This window comes from Panulirus ornatus, chromosome 5 (genome assembly GCF_036320965.1).
Source record: "Panulirus ornatus isolate Po-2019 chromosome 5, ASM3632096v1, whole genome shotgun sequence".
In the NCBI taxonomy this organism is placed as follows: Eukaryota; Metazoa; Arthropoda; class Malacostraca; order Decapoda; family Palinuridae; genus Panulirus; species Panulirus ornatus.
Genome location: NC_092228.1, coordinates 19,611,619 through 19,626,511, shown reverse-complemented (window position 1 = coordinate 19,626,511; position 14,893 = coordinate 19,611,619). Strand labels below are relative to the sequence as shown.

General features: G+C 39.4%; 1 protein-coding gene and 1 long non-coding RNA gene across 5 annotated transcripts in view; one reads left to right on the top strand and one right to left on the bottom strand.

Moving 5' to 3' along the window:
- schlank (ceramide synthase schlank) overlaps positions 1-14,893 on the top strand; it is a 211,608-nt gene that overhangs the window by 106,515 nt on the left and 90,200 nt on the right. The gene's annotated exons all lie outside the window — the stretch shown is intronic.
- LOC139748629 (uncharacterized) lies at positions 8,083-8,706 on the bottom strand. The gene is made up of 3 exons (XR_011712786.1): positions 8,669-8,706; positions 8,583-8,625; positions 8,083-8,453 (listed from the first exon to the last, which is right to left on the bottom strand). It is a non-coding gene; the product is annotated as an uncharacterized lncRNA (long non-coding RNA).

Sequence of the window (14,893 nt, the reverse complement as noted above, 5' to 3'; positions counted from 1 at the left end):
CCAGGCCCCACAGAACTTTCCATGGTTTACCCCAGACGCTTCACATGCCCTGGTTAAATCCATTCACAGCACGTCGACCCCGGTATACCACATCATTCCAATTCACTCTATTCCTTGCACGCCTTTCACCCTCCTGCATGTTCAGGCCCTGATCACTCAAAATCTTTTTCACTCCATCTTTCCACCTCCAATTTGGTCTCCCACTTCTCCTTGTTCCCTCCACCTCCAACACATATATCCTCTTTGTCAATCTTTCCTCACTCATTCTCTCCATGTGACCAAACCATTTCAAAACACTTTCTTCTGCTCTCTCAACCACACTCTTTTTATTACCACACATCTCTCTTACCCTATTATTACTTACTCGATCAAACCACTTCACACCACATATTGTCCTCAAACATCTCATTTCCAGCACATCCACCCTCCTGTGCACATCTCTATCCATAGCCCATGCCACGCAACCATACAACATTGTTGGAACCACTACTCCTTCAAACATACCCATTTTTGCTTTCCGAGATAACATTCTCGACTTCCACATATTCTTCAAGACTCCCAGAATTTTCACCCCCTCCCCCACCCTATGATTCTCTTCCTCTTCCATGGTTCCACCTACTGCCAAATCCACTCCCAGATATCTAAAACACTTCACTTCCTCCAGTTTTTCTCGATTCAAACTTACCTCCCAATTGACTTGACCCTCAACCTTATTGTACCTAATAACCTTCCTCTTATTCACATTTACTCTCAACTATCTTCTTTCACACACTCTACCAAACTCAGTCACCAACTTCTGCAGTTTGTCACATGAATCAGCCACCAGTGCTGTATCATCAGCGAACAACAATTGACTCACTTCCCAAGCTCTCTCATCCACAACAGACTGTATACTTGCCCCTCTTTCCAAAACTCTTGCATTCACCTCCCTAACAACCCCATCCATAAACAAATTAAACAACCATGGAGACATCACACACCCCTGCCGCAAACCTACATTCACTGAGAACCAATCACTTTCCTCTCTCCCTACACGTACACATGCCTTACATCCTCGATAAAAACTTTTCACTGCTTCTAACAACCTGCCTCCCACACCATATATTCTTAATACCTTCCACCGAGCATCTCTATCAACTCTATCATATGCCTTCTTCAAATCCATAAATGCTACATACAAATCCATTTGCTTTTCTAAGTATTTCTCACATACATTCCTCAAAGCAAATACCTGATCCACACATCCTCTACCACTTCTGAAACCACATTGCTCTTCCCCAATCTGATGCTCTGTACATGCCTTCACCCTCTCAATCAATACCCTCCCATATAATTTGCCAGGAATACTCAACAAACTTATACCTCTGTAATTTGAGCACTCACCTTTGTCCCCTTTGCCTTTCTACAATGGCACTATGCAAGCATTCTGCCAATCCTCAGGCACCTCATCATGAATCATACATACATTAAATAACCTTACCAACAACACAGTCGCCCCCTTTTTTTTATAAATTCCACTGCAATATTATCCAAACCCGCTGCCTTGCTGGCTTTCATCTTCCGCAAAGCTTTTACTACCTCTTCTCTGTTTACCAAATCATTTTCCCTAACCCTCTCACTTTGCACACCACCTCGACCAAAACAACCTATATCTGCCACTCTATCATCAAACACATTCAACAAAACTTCAAAGTACTCACTCCACCTCCTCACATCACCACTACTTGTTATCACCTCCCCATTAGCCCCCTTCACTGAAGTTCCTATTTGTTCCCTTGTCTTACACACTTTATTTACCTCCTTCCAAAACATCTTTTTATTCTCCCTAAAATTTGATGATACTCTCTCACCCCAACTCTCATTTGCCCTCTTTTTCACCTCTTGCACCTTTGTCTTGACCTCCTACCTCTTTCTTTTATACATCTCCCACTCATTTGCATTATTTCCCTGCAAAAATTGTCCAAATGCCTCTCTCTTCTCTTTCATTAATAATCTTACTTCTTCATCCCACCACTCACTACCCTTTCTAATCTGCCCACTCCCACGCTTCTCATACCACAAGCATCTTTTGCGCAAGCCAGCACTGCTTCCCTAAATGCATCCCATTCCTCCCTCACTCCCCTTACCTCCTTTGTTCTCACCTTTTTCCATTCTGTACTCAGTCTCTCCTGGTACTTCCTCACACAAGTCTCCTTCCCAAGCTCACTTACTCTCACCACTCTCTTCACTCCAACATTCTCTCTTCTTTTTTGAAAACCTCTACAAATCTTCACCTTCGTCCCTCCAGTTGCACCTCTCAGCACATTAACATCCAAAAGTCTCTTTTTTGCGTGCCTATTATTATCATTATTATTAATTATTATTATTATTATTAATTATTATTATTCTTAATCCCCTATCCCTGAGGATAGGGGATTAAGAATACTTCCCACGCATTCCTCACGTGTTGTAGAAGGCGACTAAAGAGGACGGGAGCGGGGGGCCAGAAACCCTCCCCTCCTTGTATTTTAACTTTCTTAAAGGGGAAACAGAAGAAGGAGTCACGCGAGGAGTGCTCATCCTCCTCGAAGGCTCAGATTGGGGTGTCTAAATGTGTGTGGATGTAACCAAGATGAGAAAAAAGGAGAGATAGGTAGTATGTTTGAGGAAAGGAACCTGGATGTTTTGGCTCTGAGTGAAATGAAGCTAAAGGGTAAAGGGGAAGAGTGGTTTGGGAATGTCTTGGGAGTAAAGTCAGGGGTTAGTGAGAGGAGAAGAGCAAGGGAAGGAGTAGCACTACTCCTGAATCAGAAGTTGTGGGACTATGTGATAGAGTGTAAGAAAGTAAATTCTAGATTGATATGGGTAAAACTGAAAGTTGATGGAGAGAGATGGGTGATTATTGGTGCATATGCACCTGGGCATGAGAAGAAAGATCATGAGAGGCAAGTGTTTTGGGAGCAGCTGAATGAGTGTGTTAGTGGTTTTGATGCACAAGACCGGGTTATAGTGATGGGTGATTTGAATGCAAAGGTGAGTAATGTGGCAGTTGAGGGAATAATTGGTATACATGGAGTTTTCAGTGTTGTAAATGGAAATGGTGAAGAGCTTGTAGATTTACGTGCTGAAAAAGGACTGGTGATTGGGAATACCTGGTTTAAAAAGCGAGATATACATAAGTATACATATGTAAGTAGGAGAGATGGCCAGAGAGCGTTATTGGATTACGTGTTAATTGATAGACGCATGAAAGAGAGACTTTTGGATGTTAATGTGCTGAGAGGTGCAACTGGAGGGATGTCTGATAATTATCTTGTGGAAGCAAAGGTGAAGATTTGTGGGGGTTTTCAGAAAAGAAGAGAGAATGTTGGGGTGAAGAGAGTGGTGAGAGTAAGTGAGCTTGGGAAGGAGACTTGTATGAGGAAGTAGCAGGAGAGACTTGAGTACAGAATGGAAAAAGGTGAGAACAAAGGAGGTAAGGGGAGTGGGGGAGGAATGGGATGTATTTAGGGAAGCAGTGATGGCTTGCACAAAAGATGCTTGTGGCATGAGAAGCGTGGGAAGTGGGTTAATTAGAAAAGGTAGTGAGTGATGGAATGAAGAAGTAAGATTATTAGTGAAAGAGAAGAGAGAGGCATTTGAACGATTTTTGCAGGGAAAGGGTGCAAATGAGTGGGAGAGGTATAAAAGAAAGAGGCAGGAGGTCAAGAGAAAGGTGCAAGAGGTGAAAAAGAGGGCAACTGAGAGTTGGGGTGAGAGAGTGTCATTAAATTTCAGGGAGAATAAGATGTTTTGGAAGGAGGTAAATAAAGTGCGTAAGACAAGGGAGCAAATGGGAACTTCAGTGAAGGGGGCAAATGGGGAGGTGATAACAAGTAGTGGTGATGTCAGAAGGAGATGGAGTGAGTATTTTGAAGGTTTGTTGAATGTGTTTGATGATAGAGTGACAGATGTGGGGTGTCTTGGTCGAGGTGGTGTGCAAAGTGAGAGGGTTAGGGAAAATGATTTGGTAAATAGAGAAGAGGTAGTAAAAGCTTTACGGAAGATGAAAGCCGGCAAGGCAGCAGGTTTGGATGGCATTGCAGTGGAATTTATTAATAAAGGGGGTGACTGTATTGTTGACTGGTTGGTAAGGTTATTTAATGTATGTATGACTCATGGTGAGGTGCCTGAGGATTGGCGGAATGCTTGCATAGTGCCATTGTACAAAGGCAAAGGGGACAAAGGTGAATGCTCAAATTACAGAGGTATAAGTTTGTTGAGTATTCCTGGTAAATTATATGGGAGGGTATTGATTGAGAGGGTGAAGGCATGTACAGAGCATCAGATTGGGGAAGAGCAGTGTGGTTTCAGAAGTGGTAGAGGATGTGTGGATCAGGTGTTTGCTTTGAAGAATGTATGCAAGAAATACTTAGAAAAGCAAATGGATTTGTATGTAGCATTTATGGATCTGGAGAAGGCATATGATAGAGTTGATAGAGATGCTCTGTGGAAGGTATTAAGAATATATGGTGTGGGAGGCAAGTTGTTAGGAGCAGTGAAAAGTTTTTATCGAGGATGTAAGGCATGTGTACGTGTAGGAAGAGAGGAAAGTGATTGGTTCTCAGTGAATGTAGGTTTGCGGCAGGGGTGTGTGATGTCTCCATGGTTGTTTAATTTGTTTATGGATGAGGTTGTTAGGGAGGTGAATGCAAGAGTTTTGGAAAGAGGGGCAAGTATGCAGTCTGTTGTGGATAAGAGAGCTTGGGAAGTGAGTCAGTTGTTGTTCGCTGATGATACAGCGCTGGTGGCTGATTCATGTAAGAAACTGCTGAAGCTGGTGACTGAGTTTGGTAAAGTTTGTGAAAGAAGAAAGTTAAGAGTAAATGTGAATAAGAGCAAGGTTATTAGGTACAGTAGGGTTGAGGGTCAAGTCGATTGGGAGTTAAGTTTGAATGGAGAAAAGCTGGAGGAAGTGAAGTGTTTTAGATATCTGGGAGTGGATCTGGCAGCGGATGGAACCATGGAAGCGGAAGTGAATCATAGGGTGGGGGAGGGGGCGAAAATTCTGGGAGCCTTGAAGAATGTTTGGAAGTCGAGAACATTATCTCGGAAAGCAAAAATGGGTATGTTTGAAGGAATAGTGGTTCCAACAATGTTGTATGGTTGCGAGGCGTGGGCTATGGATAGAGTTGTGCGCAGGAGGGTGGATGTGCTTGAAATGAGATGTTTGAGGACAATATGTGGTGTGAGGTGGTTTGATCGAGTAAGTAATGTAAGGGTGAGAGAGATGTGTGGAAATAAAAAGAGTGTGGTTGAGTAAGCAGAAGAGGGTGTTTTGAAATGGTTTGGTCACATGGAGAGAATGAGTGAGGAAAGATTGACCAAGAGGATATATGTGTCAGAGGTGGAGGGAACGAGGAGAAGTGGGAGACCAAATTGGAGGTGGAAAGATGAAGTGAAAAAGATTTTGAGTGATCGGGGCCTGAACATGCAGGAGGGTGAAAGGCATGCAAGGAATAGAGTGAATTGGAACGATGTGGTATACCGGGGTCGATGTGCTGTCAGTGGATTGAACCAGGGCATGTGAAGCGTCTGGGGTAAACCATGCAAAGTGTGTGGGGCCTGGATGTGGAAAGGGAGCTGTGGTTTCGGTGCATTATTGAATGACAGCTAGAGACTGAGTGTGAACGAATGGGGCCTTTTTTGTCTTTTCTTAGTGCTACCTCGCACACATGAGGGGGGAGGGGGATGGTATTCCATGTGTGGCGAGGTGGCGATGGGAATGAATAAAGGCAGACAGTGTGAATTGTGTGCATGGGTGTATATGTTTGTGTCTGTGTGTGTATATATATGTGTACATTGAGATGTATAGGTATGTATATTTGCGTGTGTGGACGTGTATGTACATACATTGTGTATGGGGGTGGGTTGGGCCATTTCTTTCGTCTGTTTCCTTGCGCTACCTCGCAAACACGGGAGACAGCAACAAAGCAAAATAAAAATAAATAAATAAATATAAATTATTATTATTATTATAATTATTGCTGCTCCTACTGCTATTATTTTTTCAAACTTTTTTGCCATTTCTTACATTAGCAAGGCATTGCTAAGAACAGAAATAGAAAAGACCTCATTCTCTCCCATCCATTCTCAAGCTGTCATGAGTAATGCACCAGAACCACAACCTCATATCCACAACCAGGCCCCAGAGAGCTTTCCAAGGATTGCCCAGAATGCTTCATATGCACTGATGCAGTCCATTGACATGTCATCCCCTGCATATCTCACCACTCCACTTCACTCTATCCTGCGCACGTCTTTCACCTTCTTGCATGTTGAAACCCCATGCGCTCAAAATCTTTTTCATTCCATCCTTCCATTTCCAGTTTGGTCCTCCCCTTTCTGCTCGTATCCTCCACTTCTGATATATCCTCTTTGTTAACCCATCCTCAGCTCTCTCTCTATAGGTTCAAACCCTCCACTTCTCATATATCCTTTTTGTCAGCCCAGCCTCAGCTCATGCTCTCCATATGTCCAAACCATTTTACCATGTTCTTTTCAGCTATCTCAACCATATTCTTCCTGTGGGGCGGGTTAGCCCTAGAAATGGATGAAGGCAAACAGGAATGAATATGTACATGTGTTTATATATGTATATGTCTCTGTATTTGTTGATATGTATACTTGTGTATATGTGCATGTATTGGCATTTATGCATGTATATATGTGTGTATATGAGTGGATGGGCCATTCTTTGCCTGTTTCCTGGCACTACCTCACTGACGTGGGAAACGGCAATCAAGTATGATAAAACAAAGATATTATTATTATTATTATTATTTTTATTATCATTATTATTATTATTATTATTATTATTATTATTATTATTATTATAGATTCACATTTCATAGCCATATTCAACATCCTTAATGTCTCAGGGACAAGGTCATACACGGTCAAGGACATACCCTTCAAAGTGGTTTAGGCTTGTATCTAAGTCTTTGTAAAAGATTCCATAAATACTGTAGTACAGATTTCTTGTTCTGTCTGACTGGTGATGATAGAGCCCAAAAATGGGGTCAACAAACTAGATTACACTTTCATTTGTAGTTTCATCCACTGATGGTCCTGCCATTTTGCCTAACTCTGCCACTCATCCCTCTGCCTCACTCCATTTCTGTTAGCCCTTTTTAGGATCACTTTTCCTGAGATTTATGCTGTACAGTGTTTTAACATTAAAATATTTATATGTATTTACATGTGCTGCTGTATACTTTGCTGGTTATTACTTTATTTTGTTCATTATTGAACACCTTCCCAAGTTTGGCTCAAAGAAATATAACTGTTAAGGCTTTTTACATGAGTTTGTATGGGAAAAATCAGTTCACTCAGTGATTTCCCCATTTCCAGGAATGCAACCCTGATGTTAACCAGGATATCCCTGTATACTGCATTAGGTATTTAGCCAGTGCTTCGCCTTTCAAAAATACACTGCCTTAGACATCTAGCCAGTGCTTTATCTTTCTGAATTACACTGCATTAGGTGTTTAGCTCGTGCTTCACCTTTCATAACTTCCCTACATTAGATATTTAGCCAGTGCTTCACCTTTTATAACTATCCTGCATTAGGTGTTTTACTTTTCACTTTGTCTACCTAACTCCACCACTCATCCCTCCACCTTGGTCCACTTCTTTAAGCCCTTTTTAGGATTTTTCATATTTATGCTTTTCATTAAAAAAGAATACAAATCCTAAAACTACACTGCACTTCCCCAGCCTGATGCTCTACACATACCTTCACCCTCTCAGTCAATACCCTCCCATATAATTTCACAGGAATACTCAGCAAATTTATGCCTTTGTAGTTTGAACACTCACAAGCTTATGCTTCACCTTTCATAACTACCCTGCATTAGGTAGATATCTAGTGCTTCACCTTTCATTACTACTCTTTATAAGATATATATCCTGTGCTTCACTTTTCATAACTTCCCTTCATTAGATATGTAGCCTGTGCTTCACCTTTTATAACTATCCTGCATTAGGTGTTTTACTTTTCACTTTGTCTACCTAACTCCACCACTCATCCCTCCACCTTGGTCCACTTCTTTAAGCCCTTTTTAGGATCACTTTTCCTGAGATTTATGCTGTACAGTGTTTTAACATTAAAATATTTATATGTATTTACATGTGCTGCTGTATACTTTGCTGGTTATTACTTTATTTTGTTCATTATTGAACACCTTCCCAAGTTTGGCTCAAAGAAATATAACTGTTAAGGCTTTTTACATGAGTTTGTATGGGAAAAATCAGTTCACTCAGTGATTTCCCCATTTCCAGGAATGCAACCCTGATGTTAACCAGGATATCCTGTATACTGCATTAGGTATTTAGCCAGTGCTTCGCCTTTCAAAAATACACTGCCTTAGACATCTAGCCAGTGCTTTATCTTTCTGAATTACACTGCATTAGGTGTTTAGCTCGTGCTTCACCTTTCATTACTACTCTTTATAAGATATATATCCTGTGCTTCACTTTTCATAACTTCCCTACATTAGATATTTAGCCAGTGCTTCACCTTTTATAACTATCCTGCATTAGGTGTTTAGCTCGTGCTTCACCTTTCATAACTTCCCTACATTAGATATTTAGCCAGTGCTTCACCTTTTATAACTATCCTGCATTAGGTGTTTAGCTCGTGCTTCACCTTTCATAACTTCCCTACATTAGATATTTAGCCAGTGCTTCGCCTTTCAAAAATACACTGCCTTAGACATCTAGCCAGTGCTTTATCTTTCTGAATTACACTGCATTAGGTGTTTAGCTCGTGCTTCACCTTTCATTACTACTCTTTATAAGATATATATCCTGTGCTTCACTTTTCATAACTTCCCTACATTAGATATTTAGCCAGTGCTTCACCTTTTATAACTATCCTGCATTAGGTGTTTAGCTCGTGCTTCACCTTTCATAACTTCCCTACATTAGATATTTAGCCAGTGCTTCACCTTTTATAACTATCCTGCATTAGGTGTTTAGCTCGTGCTTCACCTTTCATAACTTCCCTACATTAGATATTTAGCCAGTGCTTCACCTTTTATAACTATCCTGCATTAGGTGTTTAGCTCGTGCTTCACCTTTCATAACTTCCCTACATTAGATATTTAGCCAGTGCTTCACCTTTTATAACTATCCTGCATTAGGTGTTTAGCTCGTGCTTCACCTTTCATTACTACTCTTTATAAGATATATATCCTGTGCTTCACTTTTCATAACTTCCCTACATTAGATATTTAGCCAGTGCTTCGCCTTTCAAAAATACACTGCCTTAGACATCTAGCCAGTGCTTTATCTTTCTGAATTACACTGCATTAGGTGTTTAGCTCGTGCTTCACCTTTCATTACTACTCTTTATAAGATATATATCCTGTGCTTCACTTTTCATAACTTCCCTACATTAGATATTTAGCCAGTGCTTCACCTTTTATAACTATCCTGCATTAGGTGTTTAGCTCGTGCTTCACCTTTCATTACTACTCTTTATAAGATATATATCCTGTGCTTCACTTTTCATAACTTCCCTACATTAGATATTTAGCCAGTGCTTCGCCTTTCAAAAATACACTGCCTTAGACATCTAGCCAGTGCTTTATCTTTCTGAATTACACTGCATTAGGTGTTTAGCTCGTGCTTCACCTTTCATAACTTCCCTACATTAGATATTTAGCCAGTGCTTCACCTTTTATAACTATCCTGCATTAGGTGTTTAGCTCGTGCTTCACCTTTCATAACTTCCCTACATTAGATATTTAGCCAGTGCTTCACCTTTTATAACTATCCTGCATTAGGTGTTTAGCTCGTGCTTCACCTTTCATAACTTCCCTACATTAGATATTTAGCCAGTGCTTCACCTTTTATAACTATCCTGCATTAGGTGTTTAGCTCGTGCTTCACCTTTCATTACTACTCTTTATAAGATATATATCCTGTGCTTCACTTTTCATAACTTCCCTACATTAGATATTTAGCCAGTGCTTCACCTTTTATAACTATCCTGCATTAGGTGTTTAGCTCGTGCTTCACCTTTCATTACTACTCTTTATAAGATATATATCCTGTGCTTCACTTTTCATAACTTCCCTACATTAGATATTTAGCCAGTGCTTCGCCTTTCAAAAATACACTGCCTTAGACATCTAGCCAGTGCTTTATCTTTCTGAATTACACTGCATTAGGTGTTTAGCTCGTGCTTCACCTTTCATTACTACTCTTTATAAGATATATATCCTGTGCTTCACTTTTCATTACATCCATCCATCTCTTGTGTGGTCTACCTCCCTCATTCCTTTCTTCCTTTGTATTTCCTACTGCACTCTTATTTTTGACCAATCTGTCCTTAGCCATGCATTCTGCATGACCTTACCAACCTAAAAGAATTTCATCTACGCACATTTGACTTCACACTGCATAACCTCTTGTTATTGTTTATTTCCCTAACTCCAATTATACTGTGCAAATTCTCCACACCTTTTCTTATTGTTTTCTACAGACATACTGACATATATACACCTGAGCTGCTTCCATACATCAGCACTGGGACATGTACTCCATGCACACTACTTAAATTTTCTCTTCACCATAGGTTTCAGTGCACCCCCAATTTTTTGCCTTTGCATGACTTTCTTGTGAACTTCAACTTTCCCACAACTGCTTTTCTAAACTTTACTCCCAAACATGTAAAATCATCCACAATTTCCAGTTTTTCATTATGTAAACTGATTTTACAATCTGATTTCCCATCCCTTCAAAAACTAACATTTTACTTTTATTCGTTCACTATCAGCATTTTCTTCACGTGCTCATTATCAAAGTGGCCCACCAGTTTATCCATCTCTTACTCTGATTTAGCTTATAATGCAGCAACTTCCAATTTGTTTCTCCATGCCAAAGTAACCCTGCTTTGCTCTCATCTCACACAATGTCCCATTCATTAAATCAGTGAATGTCCATGGTGCCACCTCACAAACTCTGACTTATACTATCAACATGTACAAACTTTAAGGGCAGTAATAAACTGTTAGGAACTTACAGAGTAAATTTATCCCGTACTGGCATCTGGCTTTATTGCTTGTATTGCATGATATGAATGTGAAAGTGGGATGTGATGAAATTGGTGAGTTAGTTGGTAAATGAGAATGAAAGTTATCATGTGGATATTTGTGCAGAGAGTTTATTCCTTGCAAACACCGTTTTTCAGCACAAGATGATCCATAGATATATATGGATGAAAAATGATGGAAGAGAAGAGCAAAAGGCTTTGATTGACTTTGTGGCAGTGAATGAAAGATTTTTTGAAAAGGGTCATGCTAGATGCTAGAGTTGTGAGAGGATCCTTTGGAGACTCTGACCTTTAAGCAGTCCTTGTGGGGATGAGGATCAGGGAGAAGTGGAGGTATGATGTAAGGAAGAATAGAGATGGGAAAGTGTTGGCAAGTGAAATGAATCAGGAAAAATGCAGGAGGGAGTATGAAAGGAAGGTAACTTAAAGCTTAGATGGAAGTGCAGTGAATGTAGAGATGCAGTCATGTGTGAATGAGGCATTTAAAATGTTTAGAGAAATACTATTAAATGTTGTAGAATTATTAGTTGGATACAAGGTCATGAGATATAGGAATAAAAAGGGCAGTACATAGTTGACAGAAGAGATTAGAAATGCCGTGAAAGCAAAGAAAAATGTATATGGTAGATTGCTCAGTAGAAGTGAAAGTATAGATTTTGTAAAACAATATAGAGTGAAAGAAGAAAGTGTATTGAATTGTGCTTTGGATATTGGGGGAGAAAGACTGGAAGAAGTGAGAGAATTGAAGTATTTAGGAGCAGTCTTGTGTAAGTTTGGTGATATGGAAGGAGAGATAAGGGAGAGAGCAGTACAGGGTAGAAGAGTCATTGGGATCCCATAATAGAATAGTGAAGGGTAGAGGTGTAAGATGAAAGTGAGGAAAGGATTAAGGGACAGCATAGTCCTCCCAACCCTGACCTATGCAGCCAAGAAATGGACATGGAATGAGTTACAGTGGTCAAGAATCTAGGCTGTGAAAATGAGCTGTTTGAGAAGAGCATGTGGTGTGACTAGATGGAATGAAGAAGGAAATGAAGGGGTGTATGAGAGATGTGGTATGACATGGAATGCATAGGGAATGAATTGTGGAGTGGTAGAATGGGTGAAATGTAATACTCTGAGGTGGTTTGGGCATGCGGAAAGAGTGCAAGAGTGGGAGTTCACAAGGAGAGTGTATGATAGTACAATTAAAAGGGTTGGTGTGAGAGGAAGACCACCTGTGACATGGCAAATAGAGTGGAGGAATACTGGAGGGAGAGAAATGGTGGAAGAATGCATGGAATGGTGTGTGTGAGGGAGGCATGTAAGGACAGGGATAAGTAGAGACTTGCTGTGGTCCCCCTTCAATGTGAGTTCCCATAGGGAACAAGTGTCAGAGATAAAGATAGATAGATGGACTTTCTCATAGTCATCAGATTGCACATTGCTTCCTCAAATTGACATCTTAAGAACATATTTGTTTCTTTGTTTTTGCAAACAAAAGGATTTGCATGCCATAGTGTCTTACTAAGTTGCTCAGAAAAAGTATGCATTAAAACATGTGATACTTTGAACAAAATAGACAGTTATGAAAGCAACACAGCAATGCATCCAAAGCTTTCTAAAATGTATTATTTTCAGGAGCTTTAGATCAGTTCATGTATAACCATCTTCCTAATTAGAATATAAATGTGGAAAATTGTCATGTCAGGTAGTGTAAATATAACTGTGGAAAAGTATAATGTCAGGTAATGTTTGACTCGGTCATTATTATGAAACAAGAATAATCCTCTTATCATTTGCATCTCATCAAGATCATTTGGTATTGTTCCCTATAGGATCTCAGTCTGAGCCTCACTAACAGCTTCTCATTGTATAATTCCAGGTGCTTTTCCTATTTCCTTCCAATGAATGACAAGATAATGTTTTCTTTACTAAATTGAATAGTATTCCTGTATTGTATATACTGACATAAAGGTATGCTGTATTACACCTTCTCCTGTAGATTTCATAACATTTATCAGTGAGGGACTGCAGTGTCTTATAACTTCACATGCACCTTTACAGAAAATATCTTTTGGTATGTTACTTTTTGGGCATTTAAGCGTTTTCACATTTCACCCAGTTTTATTATGAAATTGCAGAATGAATTTCAGCTACCATTGCCATTTAAATAAATGTTTGTAGCAAGTTCTATTGTGTATCACAAGAGTTAAATATATTGTGAAGTAGAAGGATTATAGATTAAGGGAAAAACTCGTTCCATTCTGTGAGGACTGAATTCATGTGTGAGAGTTCTTGAACAGTTATCTTTCTGGCATCTAGAATCTCTGGTGTTTGATTTATGAATGTAGTGTACTACCGTGAAATGTAAATGGCTTATCTAGTCATCATTGTACTGTAAAATTGTATTGATTAATTTTCAAAATGAAATAATATTTTTATTGTTAGTTTGTTTTCCTCATTATTGAAACACACACACACACACACACACACACACACACACACACACACACACACACACAAACTAACAAAGCCAAATTCTGTGTTAAAGTTTTTCTTCTAATTGGACTACATTCTGGTATGGACTCCAGTACAGAAATGTACCATAATAAATCAATCTTAACAGGATCACCAGAAAGGGAAAAGAGACCGAGATGAAATAGGAGTCTTTAACAAATATTTGGATATGTTATGGGATACTGTTATGAAGCAACACCATATGTTGATTTGAGGAGTTAAGGAAACATGAATCAATTCAAGGACCTTGAAAGGTGTCATGAGATGAGAGAGGAAATTAGGAATCTATGAAATATTATGGTTATTGAGTATGAATAAAAAATTCAGTTGATGGATTGGATTCAAGAGATACATAATCAGAGGAAAGTTGATTCATTAAAAAGTCAAATGCAGACAAGGACTGATGGGTCTGTTCTAGATGTTCTAAGGCTGTTCACTTAGAGGAAAGCACTAAAACACACACAATCTATTTTGAGCAATTGGTCAGGAGGTGCAGAAGGAGCAATTTTGCTAGCTGTTTAGTTAGAGGAAAGGACTACAACATGAACAGAATCTCTTGACAATAGTAGGCAGATAGTTGTAGAAGGAGCAATTGCAGCAGTTATTTGACAGCATGAGGATTGATGAAGAGGAACATAGACCCAACATCATGCAAACAGAGGTACACAGGAAAATTATTAAACAGTAGAAAGAATACTATGCATTGTCAGAGATGGAGCTGTGAAAGAAGTCTATGGCCTAGTTGATGAAAGGTTCAGAAAAGCACAGGACATACAGGAGTAGTGCTGGTTAGCTAAAAGAGAGATGTCACAGAAATTGACACCAAAGTTAGAAAGATTAGTAAAGCAGAAAGTCTGTAGATGTAAATCATTCACTATTTTTGTTTAGAAGATCATACACTAGATATGGAAAGTAGGGGAAAGAAATAATTCAAAAGAGTATTGGAGGCTACAAAATTGCCATATGCAATTTTGATGATAGAAGAAATGAGAAGAATTTGTAATATAATCAGGTTGTAAAGCAGTGACCAGTTAGGGGTACACTTGACATATGGTCTTCTGTCCAGGAGGTACTTAAAAGATATATGAAACTTAAAGACAAGATAAAATTCATTGGGGTATTCATTAAATGTGATAAGTCAAAGGGAGAGAAGCCAAGGTACAGTCTGAAAACAAAAAACTAGGAGTATTAGGAGAAGGTAAAGTTTAGGCTGAAAGTGATGTAACTAAATTGTGATGGATTAATAGTTATGGTAAAGAGCTAGAATTCAAGAATCATACAAAGGTAAGTGCACCTGATATTGTCGGAGTCATG